The sequence below is a fragment of the Peromyscus leucopus genome, chromosome 8a, assembly GCF_004664715.2.
Source record: "Peromyscus leucopus breed LL Stock chromosome 8a, UCI_PerLeu_2.1, whole genome shotgun sequence".
In the NCBI taxonomy this organism is placed as follows: domain Eukaryota; kingdom Metazoa; phylum Chordata; class Mammalia; order Rodentia; family Cricetidae; genus Peromyscus; species Peromyscus leucopus.
Genome location: NC_051085.1, coordinates 25,249,658 through 25,268,963, shown reverse-complemented (window position 1 = coordinate 25,268,963; position 19,306 = coordinate 25,249,658). Strand labels below are relative to the sequence as shown.

The window sequence follows — 19,306 nt, the reverse complement described above, 5'->3', positions numbered from 1 at the left end:
TCAGTTGAAAGTGCTTGCTGCTCTTGTACGGGAGTGAAGTTTGGTTCCCGGGACTCACACTGGATGGTTCACAACCACCTGTAACTCCAGCTCTAGGGACTCCCAGGCCCTCTTAGGAGTCTGCTTGGTACCCTTCCATATGTGCACACAGGCACAGGTACTCAGATATGTAAACAAATGATAAAACGCAAACAATCTGTTTAAATGTGCTCAAAGATCATCCGTTAAAAAAGTCCCATGCTAGAGAAGTACTACCTGAAGTGCAGGGAGTTTGCACCTCCATCTGCAGGGTACTTAAAGGTCAAGGAAGTCATCAGGATGAGGAGATACCTCGTACTGCCACAGAACTCATAAATATGCATCTGCCATGTTCAGGACTTGCCTTTTTGTTTTTTGGCCCAATGCTGAGAAAGGGGCGCGGGATACTTTGAATGCTCCCGGAGACAGCAACTGGGTACAAGTGCACAGTATAACAATTACTGTGCCGTCTAAAACAAAAAAAGCAAGCAACCAGAAAAAGCAAGAGCACAAACAAGAAATCCCTCCTTAACATTCAATCTCCGTTATCAATTTCTCATCTTTGGAAATACCAGCACAATCGATTGACTAGTCTAAAGCACGCATCTGGAAATGGTCTTCTTTTCTTTCTTCTTTCCTTTCAGCAACTGTTACTCCTGTTGATCCCACTCCCTTTATGTGTCTTGAACACTGCTAGGATTTCACACTTCCTCAGCACAGGATCCCATCATTTCTGCTTTGCACTTTTGAGTCCAACCTGTAACTGTTCTTTCTGTTTCTTTTCATGCTGTACTCTCGTTAATTATCCATCTTACTGACTTCTTTATCCTCTGAAGAGGCACCTCTTTCTGTGTGACTTCCAGCTGACTGTTATGTTTATGATTTATTGCTAATCATTGGTTGTGGCTATATTAGATTTTCGATAATAATTAAGTCTTTTTAATGTTGTTCTTCACATTATTAGTATCCTTAGTTGATAGACAAGAAGACTGAGGCTTATAGGATAATATACATTTATATGCAAATCAATGTAGATATTCATATAGTACAATATGTACAAAGGAGGACAAGTAAGGGTAGATATTAGAACTTAATACAGGAAATGGACATGAATTATGAAAGAGGATATAACACTGTATTTTTAGTTTTCACTCTGACATGGATTGTTTGGGTGTGGAGTGTGCATAAGTCCATATAAATGTATTTGATACTGAAAGTGTAAAATCTAGAGTGAAGCTTCACAGCTTCAGAATGACTGTTCTGAGTGGAAGTCCTCTGAGGTGTATAGACTTTGGGTCTGGTTAAGTTTTTGTTTTCTTTTTGTTTTTCAAAGCAGGAAATCTCTGTTTAGCTTTGGAGACTGTTCCAGAACTTGCTCTGAAGACCAGAACTGGGGTCTGGTTAATTTTAAATATATGATGTTTTTATTTGAAATCTCTTTTAAATAAAGTTTTAATAAATTAAAAAAAAGTATTTTTACTCGAAGAGAACTATCATTAAGTGTTAAGGTTAGAATAATTGGTTTTATTTTATGACATGAGTATCTTACTATGTAACCTAAGCTAGCTACAAACTCTCAATCATCCTGCAAGAACCATGCATGGGCATGTCTGGCTTAGAACTAGACTTCTAAAACTTCCCTGGCTCTCCTCTACCTCCCCACATGTAACGCAGACCTGTGCTTGGTGCTCCTAATGTGGGTTTCTACCACAGATCACACACATTCCTGCCACACTTACTGATTTACTATAGATTGCTAAAATGTTCTTTTACCTTTCTATCTCCTCAACTAGATTCTGTGCTTTAGAAGCCTGGAAATACATTTCTTTAAGACTTATCCACATACCAGCCATCAATACATTTCATTGATTCTTTTTACTATGACTACTTTTCAAAAGAGTTTATTTTGCACATGTGTGTGAAATTTTTGGAGTCATATTAAGTTCATACATGCAAACATATGTGTGGATATATGTATATATGCAATATATACATAGAGTGTATATATGTATACTTGTGTGTCTATGCTTTATGCATTATTGACTTCACTGGTTATTTACTGTGGGATTATTTAAAATATATAAATACTATTTATTAACTAATGCTTTGGGTTTTACTATGCTTTGCTACATTGTATTTATGTAAAAATCAATTTACTTATTTTACAGAGGTTACTTTATTTATTTTTGACAATGTTAGTATTTCATCTCAGTACCTTACACATGATAGGCAAGCACCCTAAAACTAAGCTATATCCTCAGACTGATCTTCCCTTGCCGCTGGTCAAACTCACAGACTCATGTATGTTAGACAAGCATTTTCTTCTATTCTCTCTCTCTCTCTCTCTCTCTCTCTCTCTCTCTCTCTCTCTCTCTCTCTCTCCCTCCCCTCACCTACCTTCTCCCTTTTCCTCTCTCTCTTCTCTCCTGTCTGTGCTGGGAATCAAACTCAAGGACTCATGTATGCTAAGTAAGCACTCTATCACTCAGCCACACCCTAGCACTGGCATTTTAAACTAAGACAATAGCTTCAATGAATATTCATTATTATGTGTTCATATGTTGGTATGTGCTTCTATGACTTTTATATGAAGGCATGTCTTATTCATTAGACAATAAATAAAAACAAGTTAAGAGCAGCAGCAGCTTTATAAAATTCATATTTTGTTCTATGGATTTTATATTTCCACCATTTATGCATATATGTGTTCAGGCACAAATATATGCATGATTCCATATTAGCTGTCCCTGCAATAAAGTGACATATGGACGCATGTATAGGTATATACATGTATATATGTAGATGTAACCAACCATCTTATTAAAATAAAAAACACAGAACCAATGTAAAAGAGAAAGCTGAGAGGTCAGAGCTCAGAGCTAAAATCTTACCTCCTGCAGTGCTCCTAGCTTCTCCGAAAGAGAGCTACTTCCTATGTGTCTGCCTTTAAATAGTCTTTCTGTTCTGCCTTCTCATTGGTTGTAAACCCAAACACATGACTGCCTCGTCACTGCCTGTAAGTACTGCTCTCCAGGTCTTAAAAGCGTATGTCTCCAATGCTGGCTGTATCCCTGAACACACAGAGATCTACCTAGCTCTTCTACCAAGTGCTGAGATTAAAGGCATGAGCCACCACCACCACGCTCTTGCTATGGCTCTAATAGCTCTGACCCCCGGGCAACTTTATTTATTAACATACAATGAAAATCACATTTCAGTACAAATAAAATACCACCATATATATATAACCTAATATATAGCTCTAGAATCATACTGATGGCCCCAAACCTAAGAACAAAATGCAGCTTCATGCATTTAAAAGTGGGTTTCTGGACTAGGCAGGACTTAGAACCTATAGTCATATCCAGCACTATTAGCCAGTCTCCCATCTTGACACAGGAGCAAACGTCTTTAAAGTGGTAAAGACTTTAAAGTCTTCTTCTCAGCTCAGACCTAGTAAGAAAATGGTGGAGAAGTTAGCAGAGCGGGAGAGAATATCATTTTGCAGGAGTTTGCTGACTACATTTTTAATAATATTATGCTGAACATTATAGGTAAAGGAAGTTGAGTCTTTATCTTTGGTCCTCTGGTGCTAACTTATGTGGCTTCATGTGATCTATTTGGGGCCTTCCCATTGGGCCATGGAAATTTGAGGATAATAGGAACTTGTATTTGACCCATTTCTAAAAAGTCTGAAGAGGCTGTGCCTGGAGCTTTCCCCTGCCTGGCAAGGATTAAACAGAGAAAACGGCACTTCTAGAAATGTCACAGTGATGATGTAGGTTCTCTGGAGTGAAGATGTGAACTTGAGAGAGGAGAAAGGACTTTGTTCAGTAGCTTCATTTTCTGGAGCAGAGGAGCTGCAAGTGGTAGCTAGAGCTGTTGGCCTTAATTAGGAGGTTTCAGTTCAAAAGTACGGTTGCCAAGTAATGTGCAGAAATTTCCCACGCAGAAAGGGCATGGTTGAATCCGTCTATGTATATGAATATACAACAATGGCCTGAGAATATGTGCTCTTTGTCCTTATTCTCCTTTTTACCTTAGCTCTGTGCTGGGAGTCAAAAGAAGATTTAATGAATAAAGAAACACTACGGAGGAATGAAACATCCTTACTTTTTGCTATAGACGAGAAGATGTAAGGATGGAGTCTGAGCTTTATTGTTGGGCTAAAGTGAGCCAAAGTTATGTATCTGTTGCATGGTAAATGTTGATGGGTATGTGGTGCATGTATGTGGTATGTGCTAGTGTGAGTACACATGTCTATGTGCTAGTATGAAGACGACACAGAAGGATACCAGGTGTCCTCCTCTATCATTGTCCCTCTCGTTGTCTTTAGAGAGAATCTCTCACTGTACCAGAGCTTGTCATTTTGGGTAGACTGACTGGCCAGATCTGCTGGGCTCCAAGCCCCAGTACTGCAGTTATAGGCTTGTGCAGACATGCTTGCATATTTATATGCCTGCTTTGATTTCAAACTTGGGTCATTATTCTTGGAAAGCAAGTACTTCACACTTTACTGAACAATCTCTTTAGCCCAACAAATGTTAATTTTAAAAAACTATTTGTTGTAGCTAGAGTTTTCCTGCCTTGCCCACAGTCAGGACAAATCTTTGTCACCCACCAGTCCCACAGCCACTCAGACCCAAACAAGTAAACACAGAGACTTATATTGCTTACAAACTGTATGGCCGTAGCAGGCTTCTTGCTAACTGTTCTTATATCTTAAATGAATCCATTTCTATAAATCTATACCTTGCCACATGGCTTGTGGCTTACCCGAGTCTTCACGTGGTGCTTGTCATGGCAGAGGCTGGCAGTGACTCCCTTTCACCTTCCTGTTCCTCCTTTTCTCCTCTCTGTTAGTCCCGCCTATACTTCCTGCCTAGCCACTGGCCAATCAGTGTTTTATTTATTGACCAATCAGAGCAACAGATTTGACATACAGACCATCCCACAGCAATTTGTTGACTAACAATTTCCTCAAAAGGTCTTTCAAGGTTATTCTAATATTAATTTGAAGTGACACACAAAAGCAAGATTCAAATTGTTTCTGGATAAACTTTATGAGTTTGCTCTGTTTGTCCCTTAGGAGCACGTGTGTTTGTGTTGCTGAAGAGCCGTATGCTTTGTACTTATCTGCATATTCATTCATGTGTGAGTTGGCATGCTCAACGCCATTATTCCCATTCATGTTTCTGTATGTCAAGGCTTTTGAAAACTGCTAATGAAAAACATCAGCCCTCAATTTCAAATCGTTTTTGGCACTCTGTAATTCCCAAAAATGTATGTGGAAACTTAATTTGTTTTCCTTGTTGGCATCCTTTGATGTCTTACTCCTTTTCTTCTTGTTTAATTTTCAGTCAGCTTAGGATATTTCCATGTAGATATGACAGCCACGACAGGTTTTCCTAATCTTAATCTTCAAAAGCTATGAAATGAAATCTGTTCTTGTACTTTTAAAGGAACTGTTGGTAGTGCACTTGGGAATAAACATGGATGTATTTAAGTCTGGTGACAGCTATGTAAGCAAATTTCTAAAGGGTCTTATTAAGTAAAGAACACGGAGCCAGATATAGGGGTAAAAACCTAAGAGATCAGGCAAACAAGGAAATAGGAAATCAGCTAACCTTACCTCACCAACTTCCTAGCTTCCTAAGCTTCCTAGCTTCCAAATACGAGTTACTTGCTGTCTACCCTTGCCTATATGCCTTGCTGTTCTGCCATCTGATTTGCTCTCTCTGTCCATCTACATCATTTCCTCTTCCTGCCCAGCTCTGTCACTTCCTGTCTGTCTGTACAGACCTCCAGACCTCCATGGTTAACTTATGTTGGAATTTAAGACATGTGGCACCACACCTGGCTGTGTTTCCAGTGTGGCCTTGAACTCACATAGATCCAGACAGATGCCTGCCTGCCAAGTGATAGGATTAAGGGCATGTACTAACACTGCATGACTTTTGTGTTTACTTATAGTGGCTGGCTTTTTCCTCTGATCTCCAGGTAAGCTTTATTTATTAGAGCACAAATCAAATATCACCACACAGCTATGAACAGGAAATGAATGTTCTGCGCTCTGATGGTCATCAATATCTGAATCTGAACCCTCTCTGAGTACTGTTTCTTTGAATCTAACAGAAATCAATACTTTTAGACCCAGAATCACTGCACATTTTCTTGATTTAATTTACCAACTCTGTATTATATAGGTATAAGAAACTTATAATGTAGCAGTTCTACTGTGTCATTCATATATATGTACATAAACATATGTATATGTGTGTGTGTGTATAGTCTTCTCTTTCTCATTTTTTTTTTCAGTCACAATGTAGACTCTTAGTTACCTCATTCTGCTTAATGAACTTTTTAAAGGACCTCATTGATTTAAAACAAAACAAATACTTTGTGATAATTTGATTAAAATGAAATTAAATGATCATTTGGAGAATTTGAACTTTTACATTTGATTTTCCATCCTGTTAAGTGGTTTGACAGTCCATTCAGCTGAATCTTCTCATTAACGACGTGTGAATCTCTCTGGTAATTTCTGACAACTCTTCAAGTTTAGAATGGAGGGAACATAAGCTGAAGTGAAGCGAGAGAAGACTGTGCTGTAGGGGTCTGTATATAGTTGTCACAGTGGGTTAACACTGTGAGATGTGAAGTCGATGGAGGGTTGAATGGGGGAGTGTTGTGAATCAACTCACCTTTTATAGGTCTCATTCTAGTTTGGGCCTGTGATTAGACCGTGGTAGTAGGATCAAGGATAGAGAAAGAAAGAAATGTCAATCAAAGGGATACTGTGGCACCCGATGCTGCCAGGGACCAGATGGATAGTGATGAAGGCCATAAGTAGCAGCTAAGACCATGTCTATTTGAGTACAAAACCAAAAACTCTCTCTCCCTGGCTGCATTTCCTCTCCTACTTTTAATAAAGAATCTTCATTCCATAACTTGACTGCTGACCTTTAAATTTTAGCTTATTCCCACCTGAGTTCTTTTATTAACAGAACTGTCTTTTCTTAGGCTTTAAACAAACTGAAGTCTTTGTGGAAAATATTGAACATTTCATCTGAGTTTAGGTAACTATGGTTTAAAACAATATCCTGAAAAATTAAGAGAATATGGGTTTTGCCCTGAATTTGTTACTCATTTGCAGTGGGATCTGGGATGATGACAGTATCCTGGACTATAAATTTAGGTTACAGTGAAAGACCAGAACCCTTTTGTCTAGCTTACACATTGCACACACTTACGATTCTGTATTTACACACTAAATATTAAAAAATTGAGATTAAAATTGTTTCTGTGAGTATCTTAAAATATCAACAGGATGCCTTGTTGTAGATGAAAAACTCTAAAGAGACAAAACAGGGAGAGTCTCCGGACTTCCTTCTCATGTGTTGGATGATAGTGGTCTTTCTGGCCATGTACTATAAATTTCTGTCTGTGGCACCCAAAGTGGACGATGTGATGCTTGATTTAATGGGGCCCCATTCTTCATACAGTGGGAGCTTGGCTTCTATTTTTGTCTTCCTCTGTTTAGAGCCAACCCCCCGCCCATCTCAGTTCTGCATCCCAGAAACCTGATTGCCAGGTTGGCATCCTTCCCCTAACCCTGCAGGGCACTATCTCTGCCTGACTTCCATCCATTTGACATGAGCACTTCCTTATGAGGCACCCTTGCTGGTTCTTCTTAAGTGGCCTCTCTTTGGCTAACCATTTGGTACCCATGTTCATCCATGAAGTGCCATTCCTCACGTGAAACCTGTCCCTCTTGCCTCCTGCCTTACACAACCCATCAATGCACTGATTCCATGTGGTGGTGCCGACTACTCCTGCCTGAAACTAACCAAATTTGCTTGCAAATAAACATAGCAATATTGTTTTCTCCATCTCAAGGGTGTTATATTTGTGACTCTATTTGCCGTAGAAAGAGCAGAATTAAGATACCAAGAGGCTGTGCAGTGAAAGGTAGGAATAGCTTGTTCTTGCAAATGGAAAGAAATTTAGCCTCATTTAGCTAAAAGCACAAGGCCTTTCTAATCACGCATTTGACATCATGACCAGGCCAGGGGGAAAATGTACCTGCTCTATTATAATTGGCTCTGCTCACAGAAATGGATTTCTCATTGTCTGTGCAGCTACAGGAAATATAGCTAATAAAAGCACATGTCAGCCTGAGTGAAGCTGTTCTGTAAAGCTTGGCCGGACCACTCTGGGAAACTGTTATTTCCTATTCTGAAAACTAAATCTTGAATCACAGTTAAAAGATAATCAGTCTTCGGCAGGGTTGTCTTTTAGAGGGAAGCAGTAATTCTGGTTTGATTGGTGACATGGGCTTTTCAGAGAACCGTTTCAAAATGGAACAGTTGGAGAGAAGCAAACACATGCCAAATGGACATTTCCCAGAATTTTTAGGACATCAGGCTATATTGATAAGTATATTGCATTTTTTTTAAAAAAATGTGTCTTTTCTAAACAATACTGGTAAAACACTATAGCTTTTTAGACTTCACTGCTTTGAGCCACTGTGACAGAACCCTGTGAGACAGTTCGCAGATTTTGTGGTCATCTTTTGTAGCTGAGGTACATTATTCAAATGTCCAAGGTCCACCCTCAGCTCTCCAGCCTCTGGCCTGCAGAACCATGATATGTATTGGAAAGGTGATGTGTGAGCATCAGTTTCCACGCTTTTTCTCTTCTGTTCTTTTCGTGGGCACCGAGCTTGCTTCTGCCATTGGGAGCACAATATCATCTCCCTTCTCGCATGACTGGAAAGAGAAAATCATAAGAAATAGCACACTCATCTATATGTGTGTATTCCAAAAAATATATTGCTCATTTTTACACACACACACACACACACACACACACACACACACACACACTCGGAATTAATATGGCCTCACCAAAGAGAAAAGTTTATACGCTTAACTTACACATTTCATGATTCGAAATGAAGTTGTTTGTTTTAGATCAAAGATATTGGGCTTAGAAACAGCAACAAACTTAGAAACAAGTATACATTTTTTGCATGCAAAAATAAAATTGTGCAATATTGTTGGAAAAACTGTTTTGTACCACTTCCTAGCAGATTTGAGGCTGTGTGTGCTGAGCAGAAGGACCACCACTCTGCACAGGCCAGTATAGATTCCTCTTTACCTGCTCAGTTTCCTCTAAGTGTACTGACAATTCTGGATAATTCTCACTGTCTTGAGGAGAATTTTACAAAGGACAATTTGAATCAACGAACCAAAGGAACTTGACTACTGTTTCATTGGATTTCCTCAGCAATTTCCTTTTTTTTCCTTTTGATGATTTATTTGATAGCATTATTACCCGTATACATGTCTTATCTGAATCTAAGATACTTTGCACAGCAAATACCATGTTGTGAACATGTGTATAACTGTTCTCAAGGGATGCTTAATTAGTCTTGGTCTAGTATCAGACAAGAGAATGAATTTTCATGTTGTGAAAAATCTTGCACTGGAAATATTTTAATTATCCACATGATTTACACAATTTTGGTGCAAAACTAAACCTCTCTCAGACATCTTTCTCTCCTGCATACTAATCATACTTGGTTTGTTGGAATATGTATACACAGCTAACCAAACTAAACAGAACAATGGTCTCTAGGCTACATAGAGTTATCACAGGCCACCGGAAGGACTATTGTTTTTTCCTAAGACTAAAACTGGAAGCCTTCAAAGGCTTTGAAGCCAATCAGTGATATGACTACTGCCTTAAGAATCACCAAGACTCTAAGACATTCTTAAACTATTAACACCGGCAATGTGGTTTTGTTCCTACAGGTTTATCTGAGCATTAATACCATTTTCTTTTGCTTTTGAAATTTATTTGAAAATATTGAGACTCCTTTAAAGTAAATAAATTTCATTTCTCTAATATTTCATTACTTTGGGTGAGAAAACAGGAATTAATAAGGATAAAATAAAATAGCCCTGTCTAAGCAGAATTTATACATTATAAAAATGTATTGTCTGATCACACTGAATAGAGGATCTCCACTGGGGTCATTATATTTTTGGATCTCCTGAAGAAAATGTTCAGGGCTAAATTTTTTAAAGGATTTATTTTCAAGTAGAATGCCACAATCTGGAAATGCATTTTAATGCCTTGTAATTACCAGTAAATTGTTACCTTTAAAGGTCTGGGTAGTTGGGAATAAGGCAATAACTATGAATCTCGTCCATAGATTAAATGAAAATGTTAACAGTGAGAAAGAAAATAGTTTTCATTTTTTTTCTTGTGGAATAGGGATTAGAATTTATATTGGACCTCTAACTTCCTGTTATTCAGTAACAGAAGCTTACTGACTGAGTATGCATAGGAGAGATGGCTCAGTGGTCTAGAGAGCTGGGTGCTCTTCCTAAGGACCTGAGTTCAGTTTCTAGCAGGTGACTGACAACTGCCTGTAACTCCATCTCTAGCAGATCCATTGCTTTCTTCCTGCTTACACACACACACACACACACACACACACACACACACACGATAAAAAGAAATCTTTGAAAAAGAAAAGAAAAATACAGAGTAAATCAGAAAATGGCGTAGACATTTAGCCTCCACCCCTGATTATGATGGTTAGGAAGCCAAGCTTCATCTTCCATCTTCATAACACTGTGTGACTTCTTGAGGAAACACTGCTGATAGCCACTCCCTCCACTGAAGTCTTGCCTGGTCTCCGGAGATGGCCAGTTCAGGCCATGTAGTTCATAGGAGTCAGAGCTGGGGTTGTCTTTGCAGATTCTTGGGAGATTCCCTTGTGCCGTGATTTTACCTGACCCTGAAATGCCCCCGCCCCTTTTCTAGTCACTTCTTTCAGTACTCTCTCCCTTCACCTCCTCAACCTGATCGCTCATGTTCCCATCCCCACTCACCCCCAGTCCACCCAGGATAACTCTTCTACTTTCTTCTCCCAGGGAGATCTATGCATCTCTCCTTGAACCTTTCTTTTTACCTAGTCTCTCTGGGTCTGTGGATTGTAGCACAGTTATCCTTTATTTTACAGCTAATATCCACTTATGAGTGAGAACACATAATGTTTGTCTTTCTGGGTCCGAATTACCTCACTTTGGCTGTTTTTTTTTCTAGTTCCATCCATTTGCCTGAAAATGTTATGATGTCATTTTTTAACCACTGAGCAATACTCCATTGTGTAAATATATCACATTTTCTTTATCCATTCCTTGGTTGAGGGTCATCTAGGTTGTTTCCAGGCCCTGACTATCACAAATCTATCTATCTATCTATCTATCTATCTATCTATCTATCTATCTATCTATCTATCTATCTACAGATATATATCTTTCTTTCTTTTCAATAAATTTATCAATTATTTAGTCTAGTTACAGATAATCTATTACCTAACTACCCATATATTAGTATTCCATCATTTCCCCTTTATAAACACTTGCTAGAGTGTTACAGATTTGTTTCTAGAGGTTTGGAAAGATGATTTTGATGAATTTCATTAGTCTGTCTGTGTTTTTACGAGGGATTGGATTTTTTTTTATTTAGTCATAGTAAGTGTTAATGTTAGGTCAAGCATGTAGCTCCCTTTTCCTCAATTTTCTGATTCCCAAAACAAAGATAAATAATATGCTTTAGAGAGCTGCTGTGAGGATTAAGCAAGTACATTTAGGAAAAATGCTTAGAATATCACCTAGAATATAATCCACTCCTACCAGTCATGTGACCCAGGCAAATTCATTTGAAATACTTAAGTTCAAATAGATAGAGTAACAGTTAACTGAAACTCTTCTACACAGCAAATGAGACAACCAAATGAAGAGACAACCTATAGAATGGAAGAAAATATTTACCAACTGTGCATCCAAAGGCACTATTACGCAGTTCCATCTGTAAGGAACTCTTAACAATTCAACAATAACAACAATAGCAACAATAACAAAAAGCAATTAAAATGGAGAATCAACTAAGACATATTAAGTGTAGGCAGGACTTGAATAAAATGAAGCCTTTTTTTTTTACATACTGTTGGTGGAATGCAAATTATTTTCATAATCAAAATCAGTGTGAAGCTTTCCCCAAAAAGTTAAAAATGGAATGCTCCTATGGTCCAATAATCTTTCTACTGGGTATTTACTCTGAGGAAATGTTGCTGAAGAGATGCCTGCCTTCCAGTGTTCACTGCAGCATTCTTCACAGCTGCCAGCATTCGTAACCAACCCAAGCATCTGTCAGCTGATGAGTGGATTAAAAATGTACAGATATACAATGGAGTATTATTCAGCCATACAAGAGCTAAATCCTGCCATTTGTGATACTGTAGCTGGGACTGGAAAAACAAATGTCAGGCACAAACTGTCAAGTGTTGTGTGACCTCACTTGTATCCAGAACCTAAAAAGTCATCTCTTAGGATTTGGCAGTGACGTGGTTGTTTTAAGGGGAGGATGAGAAGGCTGAGGAAGATTAACAAAGGAACAAAGGTACAGTTATGCAGAAGCAAGAAATTCTGGTGCATTTTTGCACAGTAAAAGAACTACAATGAAATAAAGAACTATACATGGCTGGGACTGAAAAGGAAGAGTTTTGGAAGGATTTCCATGGGAAATGATATATATATATTTGAAGATAAAAGTGTGTAATCTAATATAAATATATACAATGTGTACATGTGTCAAAACAACATATGTGTAACATTGATGTTTTATGTACTAGTTGAAAATAAATACTAAAATACATTAATGTGCTTAAATATTAATAAGCCTATCCTTTATTTTTCTAAGTACTGGTTTTATATTCACAAAGTTGTGTGTTATGTTTTCTGATTGCTTCCAAGAGTCCTCACAGCAGTTGATAATGTTGTTTACATTCCATTCCACTGAATATTCCCTGAAGCTTCTTGAAGCGAGAACAGACGGCCAAGCTGTTGGAGGAATTGGTGATCCTATTTACTTCTCAGATCTGTAGGCTGCAAAGCATACATTACAGACTACTTCAGCCCTTTGTTACCTCAAAAAAAAAGGAATGTTATTTTTTCAGTGTTATGTATAGAAGTGCACTTTATAGATGGTCCTCTTAGGGTACAAATAAAAAAAATGTGAAGTGTCTTATGGGATACTTACAGCTGTCAGAGTTGTTGATGTTCTCTTGGAATGTCTGCATCTTATTGACAAAGCTGTTTTTCAAGAGACCCTACCCTCACCAAGGGCATTTGGGCAGTAGAATATAGGACTTCTTCAATGCCTTCAATATTTACAAACCCAAGCCTGTTAATGATTTCCATGATGGGCTTAGTACCCAATTACAAAGGATGGTTGAGAATATGTAGTGATACATTAGTTATGACAGAGAGTCATTCATCTTCTCCTATAGAAATGACAATATGTATAATATTCACCTAACTGTTATATCTTTGTTAGTATTTTTAAGGCACTGATATTGGAGTAAGTGAGAGAAGACTGGGGCCAGCTCTCTGGTTGTAATTGTTCATTTATAAGAGTTAGCAGAAACATTGTAGATTTGGTTTCTAAAATCCTTTCATGTGGTACATATCACACCATGTCAGATTTGAAAAAATGCAAAATTGGCTAGTATAAGATCCTGTAATCCTACAACTCCACAATCTGAATCAGGAGAATTGTTGAGTTTGGTGTTAGCCTGGGCTAAGTAGTAAGGTTGCAAGTTCAAGGCTATCTATCATAGGGCTCCAGAGTGAGGTCCTGACTCAAAAAGAAATGAGAAAGCAGAAGTTGGGGAGCAAGAGTGAGAGAGCCAGGGGAAAAGCCTGTGAGAAAGATCACAAAAGGTTTGCCTTAAGATGTGCAGAGGTATAAATCTGGAGAAATAGTTTCTTCCTTAATAACCAAGATTTGACCAAATTGCATGTAATTTTCACATGTACTATAGATAGTACAGAGAGATAGATAGCTAAAATGACAATAGGGTGACTGCTTTCTAATCTGATGATTTAAAAATCTCATCCCAACCTTGGTGAAGTAATAACAACATCATATACAATCTGAGAAGACAACAGAGCACTGGGTGGAGGCTAATCCCAGTATATATCTAGCTCTACTTCTGGGAGAAAATTTCCCTGCACTACTATAGTTCTTTCTTAAAAGCCACTTATTAGAGTCATTTGCATAGTCAGGCAAAGATTTCTGCTTCAAACTAAGAGAACTGGGTTTCATGTTCACTGATTAGCCTGTTTTGGTTCACACAGGAATCTCTGAAGTGTGTGTGTGAGAGAGAGATAGAGTATATGTGTATATGTGTGTATGAGCACCTTATGCTGTGTTAGTGTGTGTGTGTGTGTGTGTGAGAGAGAGAGAGAGAGAGAGAGAGAGAGAGAGAGAGAGAGAGTGAGAGAGAGAATATATATATATATATATACACCTGTGTGCTGTGTTTGTGTGTGTGTGTGTGTGTGTGTGTGTGTGTGTGTGTGTGTGTGACTATATGGGTCTCTGTGTGAAAGTGTATGCGTGTGCATTGTTGTGAGCCAGTGACTATGTGTTTCTATGTAAAGTGAGTGTATGTGTGTGAGTGGGTGGTTGTGTGGGTACATATGTGCTGTGTGTGTTATGGGGAAGAGACTGTAGTTCGCTGATTGACAAGTCAGCACCACACATTCTGCTCTGCAGACAGTACGTGGACTGAGTAGAAGGATGTACCTTATATGAGAGTGGGGTCATTGCTTGAAGAAGCAACCTGGGCTCTGGGGAGACAAATTTCTAATAGAGAATGCTACCATGAGGGAAGTACTATTTTTATCATAATTTTGTATACGGGTGTTTTGCATGCATGTATGCATGTGTCACGTGGATGCCTGGTACACTCACAGGCCAGAAGAGGATGTCAGATACCCTGAGACTGGAATTACAGACAGTTGTGAATTGCCAGGTGAATGCTAGGAACCAAACCCCTGTCATGTGGACAAGCAACCAGTGTTCTTAACTGCTGAACCATCTCTAGGCTCCAGGGAATATTCTTTTATAACAGTTCCTTATGGAAGTCCTTCTTTTGAGAAGTAAAGCTATACAGAGTAGTATCTTTAAGGGCATTAAGTTTTAAAAAGTGGCCTCTTCTAAGTGTCTGTCATCAGTGGAGCAACCAGAGGCCAGAGAGGTCACAAGATTGGTCCTACATCAAACAGCTTCAACTGATTTAGCCTCAGTTTGGCAGGCTTGCATTTTTTTTCTTTCTTTCTTTCTTTTTTTTTTTTTTTGAGAAAGGTAAATTATAGGCATCTATTCAGACTTTTATTACATCTTACCACACTGCATTAGAAATACTATCTTTCATCTGAGTCCTTCAAGCAGGTGTTTTATTCTTCAAAGTGTGGCATATCTTTTTTCTGTGATTTAGATTTTATTTGCTAAGTAAATGAGCAAAGCAAAATGAATGAAGAGGTGATTGATGATTGACTCCATGCCACTGGAAATCCAAAAGACTATGCTAATCTCATTATCCCAATATTGATTTGAACAAGCTGCCTGTATGTCTCCATTCCGGGAGGTAATGCGCACTTCAGGAACAGTTCAAAACTTAAGTCACTGAGAGATTGGAGGTAGGAATGCTGTTACAGGGAATGTCTCTGGAGTGAACCTCCACTTAAAGGTGCAGTTTATCATTCTTTAATGCATAGAGAAAAATCAGTCTGGGAGAAGGGCTTTCAATGCCTTCTAAAAGATGATAAAGTTGTGAGCAAGAGCAATGGAGCACTTAGAGGAATTTGCTGAACCCCGAGAGTGCTCAGTAACTATCATTTTGACGATAGACTGATCAGATGGAGGATGTCTGTACTTTTGGATTTCTGTAGAAATTTCGTCTCACACAATCCTTGTCTTTGTTCCACAGGGGAGAGAGGATTTTGTCATTATTCTGTAGGTACCTTCTGTGTATGTGTAATAGGAAGTGGAACCTAAGTTAGATAAATTTGCTTCTGTGCCAGATTAAAAACAATTGACTCCATAAATGGAATTTAGGTTCAAGCAACTCAGTAGGTATTATTTCTTTTTTTCTTTTCTTCCTATCCTTTTTTTCTTATCAACAAATGTTGCTATGTTGTTATCAACCTATGTCCACAAGTTTATTTCAGCATTTTCTGTGGGTCACTTGTAACAATTAGATCTAATTGTCACACCTTATACACACATACATTGTTGTTGTAGGATATTATTTTAAGGTGTGCTACTTTTATTTATGTTGCATTTTTAACTCTGTGAAGCTGTGTTACTGTGCCTGTTTAGAACACCTGACAGACTAATAAAGAGCTAAATGGTCAATAGCAAGGCAGGAGAAAGGATGGGCCGAGTTGGCAGGCAGAGAAACTGTATAGAAGGAGAAATATGGGAAGAAGAAAAAGTAGCGAGAGAATGAGGATGCTAGGGGCCAGCCACATAGCCACATAGCAAGCCACAGGGTACCAGTGAAAGAAAGAAAAGGAAAAAGCCCAGAATTAAAAGGTAGATGGGATAATTTAAGTTAAGAAAAGATGGCTGGAAACTAAGCCAACATAAGGCTGGGCATTCATAATTAAGAATAAGCCTTCTCCATGTGTGATTTATTTGGGAGCTGGGTGGCAGACCCCCCAAAAGAGCAAAAACAAATGACACATTGTCCTTAGTCTGTGGCACAAAGGGTCACAAGGGAGACGTGTACATTATTCTGTATCAGGGACATGGAATGGTTGTGAGGAGAAATAAGGAATGAGTTTAAGATCAAATCTATGTGGGCAGCCTCACATGTAAAAGTTGTTTACATGGGGAGTCCAAAGTATATCAAGATTCATTACCTTGTTTTTCTTAAAGGTAAGTTATATTTAAATAAGCTGAGTACACACGATGTATCGTTTTAAAAGATCTCAAAGCATAGGATGAGCTTGGTTGCAAGGTTGAGTGAAAGTGCTATTTGGGAAGGCAAGCTACAAGAGGTATTCCAGAAAAAATCATTCTCATACCCCCTAAATCATGAAATGGATAACAATTTCGACAATAACAAAAGAACTAATTCTGATATTGAGAAGTCATGGATAATAATTGGGACAACACATAATTTGTATGTGTCGATTTTATATCTTATTTACCTGAGTAGTTGAAAAGTCAACCGATTGCAAAAATGGGCAGTTTTTTTTTTTTTCCTAACGTGTGTAAGGACACAAGTAATACTTAAGCAGCCACCAAAATCAATGACCTTTAGCAACTGGCAGGTGAGCACAAGAGCAAGGACTCCCTCACTGGTGACATTGCAACATCCTTTCAAAGAAATTTCAAGAAGGTCCAGATAGGAAGACGCCACAGCATCTACTCCTTCTGAAGTTATACCTTATCTATAACCCCTGGAGGATGTTGGATTTGGTGCCTTCAGCTTTTGCACTTACACAGGGACCAGAGAGCCATGTCTGAATACCACAGCTCATCGGTTCTAGCTTTTGGACTTAAGGATGTAATGCCTAACTTATATTGGAATCTACTATATGCTCCCATATGCTCATTATTTCAGTCTTATATCTTTGATGTTTGAAGGCAAATATTTAATGTCTGGGAAAAATGTGGAAATTGATTATTGGGCCCCCAAGACAGTTCTAGGAGTTGACTGACTTGGTCATTGACAAAGGCATCATGGCCGCCCTCTGAAGGGTGTTATTTCTTTATTCTCCCTTCCTTTCATTCCATCCATTTAAAAGAAAGTTTTTTTTTCCATCTGAATGGCTTTTAGGACCAGGCTTTAATAAACACTTCAAAGTAGTCTGGCTGGATGAAATACTATCACACGTCACTTAATAAAAATAAGATGCAAAACTGCACACATAAAGAAAATGAAGCATTATGCTCTGGTGGCTTCCTTTTAATGAAAAAGTGGTTTATATATGACAAACGGGATTACTGTCATACATATCTTCAATATTCTGGTGTCTCTAAGGGACTGGTAAATTTTAAAAGGTTAAACAACTGAAAACCATTCAAAGTTCAGCTGATAACTAGATTCCCCGGAAAGTATCTATAATCACAGTAAATAGAAATGAGTAAACAGTTACTAAATGCCAAAAGCCATCAGAAAAAAACAAGTGTATGCTCTTTATAGACAATCAATTTTAAGTATAATGATACAGGCTAAATGTAAAAGAACAGAAAGACACCCATTGTTTCTACATATATCTGCCATTGAGGAAGAAGAGTTTTAACAAATGAAAAGTAATTTTCATTTTGTAAACCCAATTTAGTCCCAATATCATTTACCTTATGCTGTAGAAAAGATGGTTGGAGGCCTTTTCTTTCATATTTGAATGGCTTTCTGCTCTGATTATTGGCTTTCACACACACACACACACACACACACACACACACACACACACACACACACACCAGAGACTATGAGAGAGAAACATATGTATACATGTATACACATGCTTTTTATTTCATTAGTTTATTAGCCCTTCCAGCTTTGAGAATGCTTTGAAATTTCTTTATTTCGACTGACAAAACTCCAGAAAACCATCCAGAAGTATTTTGCATTTGTCGGATTCCAACCTCAGTAATCGCAAGTCGCGCAGCATTGCTATGATCTTCGTTATACAAAGAGCCATTTCTGGTGGATCCTGTGGTAGGATAAAATTCTAGCCGTCATGGTCATTTTTTATACACCTTGAAGTGAAAATGTACTCACTGGCAAATAATCCTGTTTAGAAAGCCCAAGTGATACTTGGAATAAAAAAAAAATACCCGCTCCTTTTATCAAACAAACAATTCCCAATTGATAATGGAAACATCAAACAGATTGAAAGTAACAGAGCTCACACAGCAATGCTGATGAGACCCTGTCTCACTCACCACACAGGTAATTCATTGTTTTCCAGTTCTTCATCCAGGACTTACATTTTTATTTTGTGTTAGTGTGTGTTCATGTTTGTGTGTGTGTGCACATGTGTGTGCAGGTCAGTGGTTGACAATGGATGTCCTCTATCTCTCTCTACCATATTCTGAACCTGACCTCATTGATTGGATAGCCTGATTGGTCAACAAGCTCTGGGAGCTAGCTCTCTTTGTTCCCCCCAGTGCCAGGCTTGCAGCTGCGCCTGGCTTTTTAAGTAGATGTAAAGGGTCCAAACACAGATTAGGCCCTATACCAACAAATGTAGCACAAATCTTAAAGGTCTTATTAATAAAAACAAACCTGGAGCCAGGTGTTGGGGTGAACGCTGAAAGATCAGAGAGACAGAGCAGGTCACAGCTTCCTCACCTTGTCAAATCCTCAGCTGATCGTGTTTCCTCAAACTGAAAGCCTCTGAGT

General features: G+C 38.4%; 1 protein-coding gene and 1 pseudogene across 1 annotated transcript in view; one reads left to right on the top strand and one right to left on the bottom strand.

Annotated features, from left to right (window-relative positions):
• The window catches only part of Themis (thymocyte selection associated), a 188,492-nt gene that overhangs the window by 99,606 nt on the left and 69,580 nt on the right, over positions 1-19,306 (top strand). The window lies entirely within an intron of this gene.
• Positions 8,697-17,572, bottom strand: LOC119086895 (annotated as a pseudogene).